The sequence below is a fragment of the Somniosus microcephalus genome, chromosome 18 (genome assembly GCF_052327205.1).
Source record: "Somniosus microcephalus isolate GS21.2 chromosome 18, FLI_Smic_1.0, whole genome shotgun sequence".
Taxonomy (NCBI): domain Eukaryota; kingdom Metazoa; phylum Chordata; class Chondrichthyes; order Squaliformes; family Somniosidae; genus Somniosus; species Somniosus microcephalus.
This window is the reverse complement of record NC_141004.1, coordinates 18814200-18828678: the sequence shown is the minus strand read 5'-3', so window position 1 is coordinate 18828678 and position 14479 is coordinate 18814200.

Genomic DNA, 14479 nt, shown 5'->3' with positions numbered 1-14479 from the left:
GGCGTCGCGCAGCAATGAGGCTTCAAAAACTTTCAGCAGGCACCAGACTGGTGCGAAGAATAAAGTTAGGCCCACCTGACCACCACTGCCTTTAATTATCGCTCCCCAGGTGGCCAGCCGTTGTTGACGCCGGGCGATGCAGCGGCGGCGGGGGGGGGTGTGTGGGAGTGAATTTCACACCCGGGGGCGGTAACGGGGCACTGCGTACTTGATGATGTCACGGTCTACGGGGCGCTAGAGGACGAGGCGGTAAGGTCGGTAACCCCTTAGCGCCCCGTTACCGCCCCCCCCCGCAGGCGCTAATGGGAGGCGCAAAGCAGCCAAATTTCTCTGTCTTACATGAAATGCGTTTGGGCAGTTTCAAACTGGTTCTCAGTGGGCATGAGCTATGGTCCCTTATATGCCATGTGTTTATCACCAAATTAGCAATCTCACTCGGAGATGCCATAGAAACATTGGTGTAGGAAAAAGACTGATGTCCTTTTTTTTAAAGAAATTTGGTTTCAAAGCATAAAGTACAGAAAGAAAGAGTATTTGAAGAAAACCTTTTAATAACTATACTGATAATGAATGCCCATTGCATGTGCGCTGCCTTGGACCATTGCTAGTGTAATGCAGAGAATTCGCCTTCATCCTTACGTGCCTCTCAGCTGCTGCCACTGAAGCACGCTGGAAGAGGTCACCCATTGCCTCAGTAGTGCATACCGATTGAATTGAGTGCTCTCCTCTGCTGATGTCTGGAAGCACTCACTGGTATTAATGAGGAGTGTGGTGGTCAATAGCCCTTCCACTGAAAATGGCACATTTTCTGCTGTATAGTTTCAGAGCTCCTTCAAGACACTGAAGTAAGTTTAAGGTTGCATCCCTGTTGAATGGCGGCCTCCTAGCATGTTGTCCATTGCTGAGGTACAGGGGGTGACTTGTTTGCAGTATGTACCCTGCATTGGGTAGTAATAATCCTGGAAATCAACCTTCTAAGGGGCTTGAACCTCCTGAATTTTGCTTTCCTGCTGTTCCTGTTCCACCTCGTCCTCCAAAACCTCAATATCCACACTGCTGAGTTCATTGAAAAGCTACTCCTTCAGGAACATAGGAACAGGGGGAGGCCATTCAGCCCCTCCAGCCTGTTCCACCATTCAATGCGATCAGGGCTGATCTGTATCTTAACTCCATCTAACCGCCTTGGTTCCATATCCCTTAATACCCTTGCCTAACAAAAATCAATCAAACTCAGTTTTGAAATTTTCAATTGACCCCCAGCCTCAACAGCCTTTTTGGGGGAAGAGAGTTCCAGATTTCCAATCTATCAATGTATCCTACTCACCATGTGAACTCTACTGGTAAGAGAAATGAGCAAACTGTCACAATGAAACATATTTTCAGCAAGTTTGAATGTTTCCCATCAATTTCTACTTAACAAACATTTAACAACAAAAACAAACAAAAAATAATATCAGGCCTGGGTTAATATGTATTCCAAGATGCAAGCGAGTACAGCTACTGTATTAATACCAACTCACATAACTACCACCCCCTAGCAGACATCAGCACTAGTGCGCTAGCCCTGACACACCAACCCCACCGATGTGACGTACAAAAACAGGAAAACATAAAGGAATTAGATAGTCTCATACGATGCAAGTGGCAAATCGTCAGCCTTACAGTCAGGTCATTTTTTTGGACTGGATGGTACAGTGGGTTAATACCCTGCCCTTTCACATCTGGTACTAGTGCTTGAATCCAATCTGCACTATGTGATCAAAGTCTCCTTTCAGTGCTGGCTCAAACAAACATGCATGAAATGAGTTTGGCAGACTATACCCACAGGGCTAAAAAATTCGAGTCAGCCTGTAAACGGGTGCGGGGAATCACGATGCGCGATCGGCCTGTGCCCGTTGAAAGTACTGCAGGCAGCATTGAGCTTTCATGCTGCCTGCTAATTAACATGATTGCTGCCTGCAGCCCAGTGATGTGAGCACTGCTGAGTGGCTGAACGCTCAGCAGAGGGCCCAAGTTCATGCGAGGCTAGCTCTATGTAAAGCTAGCCTCCACTTATAAATGCAGTCTGCACTTCTTAAAGGGGAGGTGCATTCTGCATTCAGCACCTTATTGAACTGGTTGGCAAGGCAGCTGTCAGCTAGTTATGGCTCAACAGGGCAGAGAAAGGGCACCTAGGTTCTCAGATGCAGCACTGGAGGCTTTAGTGTGGGGGGTAGAATGGAGGAGACAGGTCCTCTACCCGTAGGGGGTCAAGAGGGCCTCCAGACTGACTGTAAGAAGACAATGCGAGCAGATAGCTGAAGCAGTCACTGCCAGCAATCTTGCCCCGAGGAACTGGAAGCTGTGCCGAAAGAAGTTTAAAGACCTCACACAGTGGTCAAGGTCAGTAAATGCATCTTCAAAAGCCGTCTCCCGCCAACTACACCACTAGCCTCACACACTGCTCAATGCACCGCACACCCATCACTCACGTACTAATAATTTCTATCAATCACGACTGATACTTTACATTCATAGCTTTACCTCACCCTCACACACTTACCACTGCTGCAAGCCTCACACCTACATCTCACATCTTGCACACACTGCCAGCTATTCAACCATGCCAGGCACATCACCCAAACATATTGCACTGCACTCACTGACACACTTCACCCAAACACATTGCACCACACTCACTGACACACTTCACCCAAACACATTGCACCACACTCACTGACACACTTCACCCAAACACATTGCACCACACTCACTGACACACTTCACCACACTCACTGACACACTTCACCCAAACATATTGCACCACACTCACTGACACACTTCACCCAAACACATTGCACCATACTCACTGACACACTTCACCCAAACACAATGCACCACACTCACTGACACACTTCCCTTTATCTTGCCAGGCAAGGTGCCGCACAACAGGAGACAGCAGAAGTTAACCAGTGGGAGACAGGCATGGCTGCATATCCTGACCCAGCTGGAGGAGACTTAACATTATTGGCGGGGTCATCACTGAGGCGATTGGCCAGGCTGAAACCATTGAAGATGACGGTTTGCTTATACCTAATCCTCCTTCTCACATCCCACTTCCCCCTCATCCCCCAATCCCTTCTCACTTACAAGCTACTGATGGTGTAAGCAGCACATCTTGCTTTCCCCCTTACCCTCACCCCTCACCACAACCCCACCCTTGTGCCTTTCTCTTTTCAGATAATCAAGAACTCCAAGGTTCCCAGCCAGTGCAGGAAGAGCAAGAGGAGAGTGATGGAGAAGAAAAAAAGACTTGCATTTCTAAAGCGCCTTTCACGACCACCAGACATCTCAACATGCTTTACAGCCAATGAAGTACTTTTGAAGTGTAGTCACTGTTGTAATGTGGGAAACGCAGCAGCCAATTTGCGCACAGCAAGGTACCACAAACAGCAATGTGATAATGACCAGATAATCATTTTTTGTTATGTTGGTTGAGGGATAAACATTGGCCAGGACACTGGGGAGAACTCCCCTGCTCTTCTTCGAAATAGTGCCATGGGATCGTTTACGTCCACCTGAGACAGCAGGCAGGGCCTCGGATTTAACATCTCATCTGAAAGACGACAGCTCCGACAGTACAGCGCTCCCTCAGCACTGTACTAGAGTGTCAGCCTTATTATGTGCTCAAGCCCCTGGAGTGGGATTTGAACCCACAACCTTCTGACTCGGAGGTAAGAGTGCTACCCACTGAGCCACAGCTGAATCTGACAGAAGACGAAACGCGGCCACTCAATCTGACACTCACGGGCACTGGCTCAGAAACTGGCTCTGTACATACTTTAGAGGGCAGTATAGAGGCGGGATCTGTATGTGGTGAGTCACTGGGCACGAGTGGCCTGCAGCCAGGACAGGAGGAAAGGGTAGCGCAGGTGCCAGCTCTCCGAAGTGCCAGCTTGCACGCGAGTTTCGCTGCAGAGGACTCAGATGAGGACTCCGATGTGGTGGCCTACAGAAGAAGGGTGATGGGCATGCAAAAGAGCCTGTTGTCACTGTCAAGGAACATGGAGGTGTCCGGCTCCAACATTGCGCAGGGCTTTGCACAAAGCCCATGATTTCCAGGATGGAAGTGATGGGCAACTCCATTAAAACACTGGTGGACCCAACCATGATGCAGGGTCTGATGGCTGATGCCGTAGCTTCCATTGCAGCACAAGCAGAAGTGACCCAACATCTGAGTGCTACAGTGGAAGCTCAAACCTCTGTCACGCAAACTCAGCTTGCTGCCACGTAAGATCAGACTGTTGCCATCGAGGCGTGATTTACCAGTGTGGAAAGGGGCTTGCCGGGTGTCACAGCAGCCCAGCAACCTGTCCTCCAACAGATTACTAGGATTGCTGATGCACTGCCCCGGGGGAGTGGCAGTGGCTCCGTGGAGCACAAACCTGCCATCCTCTCTCAGGATGACAGCATTCATACTACCAGCACTGCCACTCCGCCAGTGCCCTTGCTGTTGCCTGTCAGCCAGCCAGCCCAGACTGCTGCCGCCCATGCCGAGGCGGTGCAGTCCACATCCGGGCCTTCTAGGTGCAGAGCTGCTGAAGGTCATCCTGCAGTCTCCCCCACTGAAAGTCAGCAGCTTTCCACCAGCCATGCTGCAGTCACTGGGGTAGCACTTCGTAGGAGCACCAGGACAGGCAAAGGCACACGGAAGACAGGCACTAAGGGAATGCACAAGGGTGATTAGCTGACTTTGTAGTATTGGATTGAATGATTAATAAATGTGGTTTGGAATGTTTGTTTTGTGGTGGCTTTCATTTCAGCTTTGTGACCAAGAGGACGCTATAGTGTTCCATGACAAAGGGATGTTAAGGTGGGGAAGTGTTGAGCAACGGGGATCTGAGGTTTCATTCAGGGGAAATGGAGTCTGATGATGTGCTCAGGGACAGCCTGTCCGGAACATGGATATGTAGGCTGCTTCCTCCATCCCCCCGCCTCCTCTTCCTCCTCCTTCTCCGTTGGTCACGGAACCTGTGGTGGCAAGGGCTGCACCCTCATGATGGCCAAGTTGTGGAGGATGCAGCAGACCACCACGAATTGGGACACACGCTCCGGCGAGTACTGGAGGGCTCCTGCCGAGCGGTCAGGGCAACAGAACCATTGCTTCAGCACCCTGATGGTCTGCTTGATGATGTTCCTCGTGGCAGCATGGCTCTCATTATATGAGTGCTGGCCACGAGTGGTGAGGTTGCGGAGGGGAGTCATCAGCCAGGTGTAAAGTGGAGAGTCCTTGTTGCCTTGCAGCCACCTTCAGGTTCGAAGTGGTGGCTGGAAAATTGCTGGCACTGCAGACTGGCGCAGGATAGCGGGCATTCACCATCATGATGTGCTGAGCATGGTCACACACCAACTGCTCATTAAGTGAGTGGTACCCTATGCAGTTACGGAACAACAACTTGTATTTATATAGCACCTTTAACGTAGTAAAATGTCCCAAGGCACTTCATAGGAGTGTTATAAGACAAAAAATTTGACACCGAGTCACATAAGGGGAAGTTAGGGCAGGTGACCAAAAACTTGGTCAAAGAGGTAGGTTTTAAGGAGCATCTTAAAGGAGGAAGGAGAGGTAGGGAGGCGAAGAGGTTTAGGCAGGGAATTCCAGAGCTTGGGACCTAGGCAACAGAAGGCACGGCCACCAGTGGTTGAGCGATTATAATCAGGGATGCTCAAGTGGGCAGAATTAGAGGAGCGCAGATATCTTGGGGGGTTGTGGGGCTGGAAGGGATTATAGAGATAGAGAGGGGGCAAAGGGCGAGGCCATGAAGTGCAAGACTTACCAGAGGTGAGCTGTTTTGTACTGAAAGCGGAGTGAGGAATGGCATTGTTGGCCGTGAATGTCCTTGTGCTACCCAGTAATTGTGCGGCATCGATGGCTGTGGTATCAAAATAGATAACCTGCTGCGCTGATGTCTTCCACAAAGCAGTTAAACCGCATTTTCCTTTTATTAGGAGTAGTCATACTCTGGTTTATTGCAAAACAATTAATTTTGCAATAATAGGTGTAATATATGGGGGTAGAACAAATGAAGGACAGAGACACCACGAGTTGCTAGTCCATGTGCTTGCTTTATTAGGCCAGAGCATACTGAGCCTGCTCATACTAAACCATGTGACAAATCATGTGATAATACATTACACTGCTTTCCCCTTAAAAAAATGTGTGTATTCCCCTCTCCAATACAACAAAACTATGGTCCCACTTTTCCCAGCATTATATGTGCCACATAACAAAAACTCCTGGCTTTTTTCTTTTAAATGAGCTACAAATCCAGTTTAATAATTGTAATGTATATACCTTTAAGGGGGGAACTATGTTTTACAGCTCATGTATACTGCAGTACCGGCAGTGACCACACCTGTATATAGCACTGAGTAGTAATCTGTACAGATCAGTTGCAGTGTGAGCCACGTTGAGTAAACACCTGTTGTACCGTTCTCCGCAGTCTGTGTCTTATTATACACAGATGTAACATTGGCGACGAGGCAGGTTCGAACCTACCTGCAACTCTGTATCACCTCCCGGGGATTCGTTCCTGGAGATCAGTGGATTGGAGGGCAAGGTCAGAGACTCGGGCGTCGACCACGGGCAACCGCCCAGTCATCCAGCAGAGACTCGAGAATTGTGGGGGAGGCTGTCGAGAGCCAGGCTTGGCTTTCCAGTCAAGGTGGTCCAGCGAAACGGGCTGGCAACAGGTAGTGCGCAGACCCTTCCCGGACAGCGGCGGGCTAGAGCCCGACCGAGTTGCACAGCAAAGGGCCGAGCAGCGTCGACGGGGGAGAGAGAGAGAGGGCAGAGCGCACAGGGCGCAGCCGGTGTTCAGGGGCCGAGCAGCATCGGAGAGAGGGAAAGAGAGACGCGCAGAAACCCGCGAGGCGCCGCCATTGCCACGAGGACCGCCGAGAACGGCGTTGGCAGCAGCGGGGGAGGAAGGAAAGCGCGGGAGACACCATTTTAAGCCATTGGGAGACGCCATTTTAAACCACACCCAAAATGCCGAAGAGTGGCAGTATCACCGCATTTGACAATGAAGTCGAAGATTGGACTACATATGTCGAACGAATAGAGGGTACTGCAAGGCAAATGAGGTGTCAGATGACAAGAAAGCGTCGGTATTGTTAAATTTAATGGGTGCAAAGACGTATGGTTTATTACGAAATCTAGTAACCCCAACAAAGCCAATGGAAAAGAGTTTTGAAGACATAGTAACGATACTAAAGGAACATTTAAACCCCACACCGCTGCTGATAGCAGAAAGATTCAAGTTTCACAAATGGAACCAGCATAAGGATGAAAGCAATGCTGATTATTTAACAGAACTGCGCAAACTATCGAAACACTGCCAGTTTGGAGCGAGACTGGCAGATACCTTAAGGGACAAGTTTGTGTGTGGGCTTCAAAGTGAAGGAACCCAGAAACGGCTTTTATCTGAAAAGGACCTTACGCTGGAAAAGGCTTTCAGCATTGCGGTATCATATGAAGCAACAGCACGGGGCGCTGCAGAGATACAACAGAGACGGCAAGAATATGGCACAAACGAAATGTCATATGGAACAGAGAAGTGCTATCGCTGCGGCAGAACAACACACGACAAGAATGATTGCTGGTTCAAAGACAAAGTGTGCAGACAGTGTGGAAAAGTAGGACACATAGCACGAGTCTGCAGGTCGGGAAAGAAAACCAGCAATAAGAAACCTACCAAAGGAAAGTACAAGAAGGTACATAAGATGACGGAGAATAGTTCAGACGAACAAAAGAGTGATAACGACTCCGAAAGCAGGGAACTGAGTTGTCTGAAACGACATAATGTGATCACAACGGAGGATCACCGAACCATTTGGGTCACTCTCAAGATAGCAGGAGTCCAGGTAAAGATGGAATTGGACACAGGATCAGCCCTAACAGTCATAAACCGATGGGACTACGAGCAGCTATTCTCACACATACCCTTGAGAGACACAAAAATTATTTTGAAGACGTACACGGGGCAAAAAGTCTACCCCAAAGGAAAAATAAGGGTGACCGTTATATATAACGGTAAGGAAACACCAAAACTAGACCTGTATGTATTGCAAGATGGAGGACCACCATTACTGGGATGTGAATGGATCCGGAAAATACAACTGGATTGGCATTCCATACAGGCACTGACTGTGGCTGACAAAAAGGATGACGACGTCACACCTGGGCGACTGTCAAAGATCCTAACTGACATGAAAGAAGTGTTCCAGCAAGGACTCAGAACACTAAAAGGCATGACAGCGACGATTAAAATTGAAGAAAACGCAAGCCCAAAATTTTTAAAGGCCAGACCGGTACCTTATGTGATCCGCCCAGCCGTCGAAGCAGAGCTGGAGAGCCTGGAACGTTCAGGTGTACTGTCCAAGGTAGACTGGAGCGAGTGGGCTACACCCATCGTCCCCGTGATGAAAAAGTCGTTGAGCAGCACGCCTGGGGAACCAAGGAAGGTTCGCATCTGTGGGGACTTTAAGGTAACAGTGAACCTGGTCCTTCACACCGTACAATATCCACTTCCGCGGATTGAAGATATTTTTGCCTCGCTATCTGGAGGGAAACGCTTCACTAAGATTGATCTGGCCCAGGCGTATCTGCAAATGGAGGTAGAAGAAGCATCAAAAAAATACCTCACAATCAACACCCATAAAGGTCTCTACCAATACAACCGGCTGGTATTCGGGGTAGCATCAGCTCCGGCTATTTGGCAGAGCGCAATGGAACAAGTCCTGCAAGGGATCCCAGGGACCCAGTGTTATTTGGACGACATCCTGGTCACGGGCGAAAATGACAGTGATCACCTTGCCAACCTGGAGCAGGTGCTCACTAGATTGCAGGAATATGGGCTCCGAGCTAACCGCCCCAAATGCGAGTTTTTTAGAAAACAGATCTCGTATTGTGGCCACGTTATCGATAAAGAGGGGTTACATAAGTCCCCCGAGAAGATTGAGGCAGTAGTCAAGGCTCCAGCACCGGAAAATGTATCACAACTGAGGTCGTTCCTCGGGATGGTAAACTACTACCATAAGTTCTTGCCAAATTTGTCCACAATACTACACCCACTGAACACCCTACTGCAAACTGGGGTGCCATGGAAGTGGAGTGACGAATGTAGACGAGCTTTCCAGAAGAGCAAAACACTAATCACATCGAAAGAGGTATTGGCCCATTACAACCCGGCATTACCAATTCGGTTGGCATGTGATGCATCACCCTACGGCATTGGAGCGGTGCTGTCGCACAAACTCTCGGACGGCTCAGAGAGGCCAATAGCCTTTGCGTCACGTTCACTAACCTCAGCCGAGCGTAACTACGCCCATATTGACAGGGAGGCCCTCAGCCTAGTGTGGGGAGTGAAAAAGTTCAATCACTATCTGCACGGGCAGAAATTCACCTTGCTGACTGATCACCAGCCTCTTGTCTCCATTTTTAATCCAAAGAAGGGCATTCCGGTGATGACTGCGCAACGACTACAAAGATGGTCACATTTTCTAGGGGCGCACCACTATGAGATTGAATATAAGGGCACGAAACAGCATGGAAATGCTGATGGGCTATCACGCCTGCCACTGCCTACTGCGGAGGAAGCACCAGCAGTGGATCCTGTCGAAATATTCCATTCGACTATGGTTGAATACCTACCGGTAACTAACGCTTGTATCGAAAAGGAAACCCGAAATGACCCGACACTGTCTCGGGTATATGATTTGACGGTGAAGGGATGGCCAGCACATGGCGACTCACTGTTGCCAGCATTCTCGACAAGGAGAGAACAGCTGTCAGTGTGCCGGGGGACCTTGATGTGTGGATCCCGAGTGGTAATTCCACCCAAGTTAAGGGATAGAGTGCTCAATGAGCTTCATGAGGGTCATCTGGGAGGGGTAAAAATGAAAAGCCGAGCCAGGGCTTATGTGTGGTGGCCGGGAATCGATAAACAAATCGAGGACCTGACCAAGAGCTGCTCAGGATGCCAGAAAGTCCAAAAAGCACCACCACAGGCCCCTCTACACCCATGGGAGTGGCCCTCATCTCCATGGCAATGGGTGCATATTGATTTTGCTGGTCCATTCATGGACTCAATGTTTTTAATAGCCGTGGATGCACACTCGAAATGGCCTGAGGTCATCAAAATGTCCTCCACCACCACGGAGAAAACTATTGCAGTCCTACGGACCTTTTTTGCCAGGAATGGCTTGCCAGAACAGATTTGCTCCGACAACGGACCACAGTTTGTGTCCGAAGAGTTCCGGAGGTTCTTGAAAAAGAATGGGGTAAGGCATTACACATCCGCCCCGTATCATCCAGCCACAAATGGATTGGCTGAGAGGTTCGTACAAACCTTTAAGAAGGCAATAAAGGCTATGTACAATGACAACATTCCGCCGCAGCACAAGGTGGACAATTTCTTGTTCAGCTACCGGAATGCGACACATGCAGTCACCAACCAGGCCCCAGCCATGATGTTCTTTAACCGAAGGTTAAGATCTCGCCTGGATTTGCTCAGACCAAACATACGAAGAGATGTTGAGAGTAAGCAATTCCAGCACATCCATGAGAAGCCAACAAGGAGCTTCAATGTAGGGCAACCAGTCTTGGCCCGCGACTACCGAACTGAAAAATGGCAGCCAGGAACGATATGCACACGGCTGGGCCCACTAATGTACACAGTGGACGTTGGGGAGAGCATCGTGAGATGCCATGCTGACCAGATCCTAGAGTCACAGGAACAAGTCAACCCCATGCCTCTGTTGAAGTCTCGACTTCCGAGTAAGACTCTTTAAACACAAAGTATCGTCAAAGGAAGACTTTATTAGTTCTTGTATACAAGGGAAGCGGACATGTAGACAATGGCTACGCTGACCACTTCTAAGATCATAGGCAAAAGGTAACATATTTATAGTTAAAGCAAGCCTTCAGAATCACATGATCGAAGTCTGAGATCATAATTAGTAACAAGAAAAATATAGTGTTAGTCAAACTGTAATCAAGGATAAAAAGGACTGGAACAAAAAGGAATGCCTACAGATAGGGTTATCTAATCTATAAGTTCTGTTCTTCTCTGACTCCCCATCCTGGTTTATACATGACTCAAGGACTCTCTTCATCTAGCTATGAGAAAGAGATAGGGATGCTTACAGTATGTACCTTTGAAGGTCTTTGTTCTAATTAACAGTTGCAGTCATTTTGTTAATTGGAGAGTTCTGCTCTTTCAGCAGAACTAGCAATTACTAATCTATGGAAGACATTTTGTGTTTTCTATTCTGTACCTTGTGAAGCCATTTTGTATTCTCTATTTTGTACCTTGTGAAGCCATTTTGTAATATAAAAGTACACTTCCTCACCTCGCCCATACGTACCTGGTGATGAACCCGACGTACAGGTCGCATCTACCCCAGAAACAGTAGCATCGGAAGCTGATGAACCAACCGACGACAGGGGGCCAGAATCGCCTCCGCACCAAGAGCAAGACACTCGGGAAAGGCGCTATCCAGAAAGGATCAGGAAGCCTCCCCAAAGACTGAATATATAAATAGACTATTTTCAGCTAATGTTGCATGTTAAAAGTGTTAATTGTAATTAGTTTGATATTTAATTGTTAAATGAGTGTTATGGTACTATTAATCTAAAAGGGGAGGAATTGTAATGTATATACCTTTAAGGGGGGAACTATGCTTTACAGCTCATGTATACTGCAGTACCGGCAGTGACCACACCTGTATATAGCACTGAGTAGTAATCTGTACAGATCAGTTGCAGTGTGAGCCACGTTGAGTAAACACCTGTTGTACCGTTCTCCGCAGTCTGTGTCTTATTATACACGGGCGCAACAATAATAGGTTTGCGGAACCTTCCTGATCTCCTTACAGAAGGTTTTGGTGTTGAACCAATTTTCGGGCTGTTTTGTTTTGGTTCCGAACTCAAAGATGATCCTGTTTCTATCTCAGACTTGTTTGAATCTGATACTTCAGTTTCTGAAGCCTGAACGGTGTCAAACTCATGTATGTGTTCATGATCAAGGGGTTCAAGATCACATCTTGGTTCATCTCCAGCAGAGATCATTTGATCTACATGAACACTTCCGATGTTGTCACCAATTTCAACCAAATATCTCACCAACCTCTACTATGTTTCCTACATCCCACTTGTGTGAACACAACTTTCCAGGGGGACTGAGAACACGAACACACTCGTTTTATTTGAAACTGCGTTCTTTTTGATTGCTGTCATAATAAGATTTCTGACTCCACTCTTTCTGTTCAACTCTTGAGGCCAAATTTGATTGAACAAGACTCAATCGTGTTCTCAATCTCCTCTTCATCAAGAGTTCTGCTGGGGTATATCCAGTTGTAATGTGCGGAGTAGTTCTGTACTTCTGCAAGAAATTTGCCAAACGTTGCTGAGTCCCGAACAACCCGGCAACACTTGCTTTTTGAGAGCTTCTTTTGCTATTCTGACTGACCTTTCAGCTGCTCCGTTTGAAGCTGGATGATATGGTTGTAGGATTTGCAAAATTAGACTTTGTATTAATAAGGGTCAAATGGCAGAAGAGGCCATGATTTTAAAGACTGTTTTAAAAGAAGCCCAGAAAAAGGGGCATACAAAATGGCCACCATACCATGTGGCCAGCTTATTGGGACACTTTAAAATGGTTCCTGCGCAACCTCAGACAGCTTTGTGGATTCAACCCACAGCAAGTTCTGGAAGCCGTTTCTGAGAGAACGAAACCAGACCCACACGTATGCATATGGATTAGATGCAGATCCAGTCAAGATCGGCCTGGAGACAGAGGCCATCAAAATGTTGACCCAGACAAAAGGGGACAATTTCATATTCATGAGAACAGCACCCAGGGCTAGATAACGAGATCAGCAGGACATTAAAAACAATGGAGGTCATTCTAGACCAGAGATGGGCCTTTACCGGCCATCGAAAACATTAAAAAATATAATAACTACCCTGCTGTGCTCCCAGCCCACCAAAAGTAAAACAAAGACTAACCTGATTTTGGGCGGGAGACGGAAGCTTCTGGAAGAAAGGTATATCTGGAAGACTTGTCGGCAGTTGGGGAGGGAGGGAGAGCAGCTTGAGCTCAGATGGAAGATGTTGTGTATGTACCTTTAAGGGAATAACTGGTTTTAGACTGCAGTACCGGCAGTGACCACCCCTGTATAAAAGGCCCTAGCAGGCTTCTGTATTTCAGTCTGACGTTGCCTCCTGTTCAGTAAAGTACTTGTTAAACTGTTCTCCCGAAGTCCGTGTATTATTGAGGCGCGGACTTTACAGTGGTGACGAGTAAGTTCGAACTCACCTGCAGTGTGGCATCATCTCACGGGGATCTCGCCCTGAGAGGAGGGTTCTTGGAGGTCATAGTCTGAGCAACGGGCGTCAACCGTGGGCAACTGCCCAAAGAATTCATCGGTGTTCGGAAAATTGCGGGAGAGACTGTGGAGAGCTGTGCTTGGCTCCCCAGTTAAGGTGTTCCGGCAAATCGTGCTGGTAGCAGGTAGCGCGCTGACCCTTCCGGACTGCGGCGGGCTCAAGCTCGATCGAGCGGCTCTACAAAACGGGCCGCGCAGCGTCGCCGGGAAAAGAAAACAAGAGGGAGAGCGGGTGGAGCGCACAGGGCGCGGTTGGTGCTCAAGAACAGGGCAGCGGAGAGAAAATAAACGGGGGGAAGGAAAGCGAGACGCGCCGAAGCCGCGGGTCGCTGCCATTACCCTGTAGAATGCTAGGAGCAGCGTGGCAGCAAGGGGAAGAAGCAAAAGTGCGGTAGGCGCCATTTTATCCCGTTGGGGAAGAAGCAAAAGCGCGGGAGGCGCCATTTTATTCCATTGGTGAAGAAGCAAAAGCGCGGGAGGCACCATTTTAAATCACCCAAGATGCCGAAAAGTGGCAGTATCACTGCTTTCGACAACGAGGTAGAAGACTGGACCACGTATGTGGAAAGAATTGAAGTGTACTGCAAGGCAAATGAGGTGGCCGATGGAAAGAGGGCGTCGGTATTATTAAATCTGATGGGCGCGAGTACGTACGGCCTATTGCGGAATTTAATTACCCCAGCTAAACCAATGGAGAAAAGTTTTGAGGAGATTGTTCATATCTTACAGGAACACCTAACCCCTCACCACTGCTGATAGCAGAAAGATTCAAGTTCCATAAAAGAAACCAGCACAAAGATGAGAGCAATGCTGACTATCTTACGGAACTACGCAAGTTATCGAAGCACTGCCAGTTTGGAGCAGGACTGGCAGACACCTTACGGGATAAGTTTGTCTGCGGGCTCCAGAGTGAAGGAACCCAGAAACGACTACTTTCGAAAAAGGACCTGACGCTAGAACAGGCTTTCAGCGTGGCAGTATCCTATGAAGCAGCAGCACGGGGAGCTGCGGAAATACAACAGAAACCACAAGAATACAGCACTAACGA